Here is a 1,360-nt window from a genome sequence, read left to right on the forward strand (position 1 = left end):
GCCCGGAGCTCAGAAGGAGCCTGGCTAACGGCTCCAAGGGAAAGGGAAAAAGGGGCACGCAAATTCTTCAGAAAGGTTCCTTCAAAAGGCATCCTTTACACTGCTGTCTGCGTTGTGGATATTTTTTCCTCAGTGATCACCGGGGCACTTCAAAATGTTCTGTGCTGTGGGCCGGTTCAATGAACATAAAATAAGCAAGCAGCTCATGACGGAGAGCACAGTTGGATGTTGGTTAAGATGCGTCCCACTACCGTCTTGCACCTCATGTTAAGCTGCCAGTATAAGTTTTCGTCCAGGTAAGGTTGAAGAGAGCTGGCAGGAATCTTAGCAATTGCACAAATTGATGAAGCTGAGTAACCCGTCTCAAATGCTTTTGGTAAATAGTAAATTATTAACACACTTGAAACTCAGAAGTTCAGCCTCAGGTATTAAACACCTGAATCTCTGATAAGTGTTAAAAGCAAAGGTAAGTTTGAGATATTCCTAGAACACCCTGAGTAGGAAGGGACCCACAAAGATCATCCTGGCCCTGCACAGGACCGCCCCAAGAATGACATCATGTGCCTGAGAGCTCCCTGAGCTCTTCAGACTTGATGCTGTGACCACTTCCATGGGGAGCCTGTTCCAGTGCCCAACCACCCTCTAGGTGAAGAAACTTCACCTAATATCCAACCTAAACCTCCCCTGACACAGCTTCATGCAGCTGCCTCAGGTCCTAAGGGAACCCTTAGGGGTTCTGTTAGTCTGTCATAGTCAGATGATGAGGAAGTCATCTGCAAGGTTCCCAAGGGTTGTATTTGTCTGAAGTTGTACAGCTTGATGAAAAAGCTTTTGTGCAATTACGTCTGCCCTAATTTCTCTTACAGGGAAAAGATGAGTTTGACTGAAAATATTTTTTTATTTTTTTAATGTTTTTCTTTCAGGCAGCAGGCACAGGAAAGAGTTCCAAATTAGCATCCCACTGGCAGAAATGGTTGCAACGTGAATTCCTTTCTAGCTGGCCTAGCACCATCCACTTAGCAAAAAACACGAATGGGACAAATGCTGCTGTTCCCTAGCAAGCAGTGAGTTGACCTGGGAGTAGGAATAGAATACTGTATATCTGCACAAAAAAAAAACAACTGCATAAGAATGTAAGAAAATTTGATAAGTGCATGGGAAGAGTTAATATAAAGAGTAAAGAAAAAAATAGAAATCTCCATAATTTGAGCTTTCAGTGACTGAAGAGCAAGAAGTGCTTGAGATTACTTGTTTTCTGAATTTGAAGTAAGACTTTCATATGCTGTGCAGCACTGGAAAAAGCTTTAGAAAGCTGTTCATCAGTTATTGAAAATAAAGCACTATCTGTTTCCAACTAGTT

General features: G+C 42.6%; 1 long non-coding RNA gene across 1 annotated transcript; it reads left to right on the top strand.

The window, feature by feature from the left end:
• Positions 1 to 24: 24 nt before the first annotated feature.
• LOC108642056 lies at positions 25 to 1,118 on the top strand. The gene is made up of 2 exons (XR_001922437.3): positions 25 to 296; positions 924 to 1,118. It is a non-coding gene; the product is annotated as an uncharacterized LOC108642056 (long non-coding RNA).
• Positions 1,119 to 1,360: the final 242 nt, after the last annotated feature.

This window comes from Manacus vitellinus, unplaced genomic scaffold (assembly GCF_001715985.3).
Source record: "Manacus vitellinus isolate BGI_N305 unplaced genomic scaffold, ASM171598v3 scaffold_96_pilon, whole genome shotgun sequence".
Classification (NCBI taxonomy): Eukaryota; Metazoa; Chordata; class Aves; order Passeriformes; family Pipridae; genus Manacus; species Manacus vitellinus.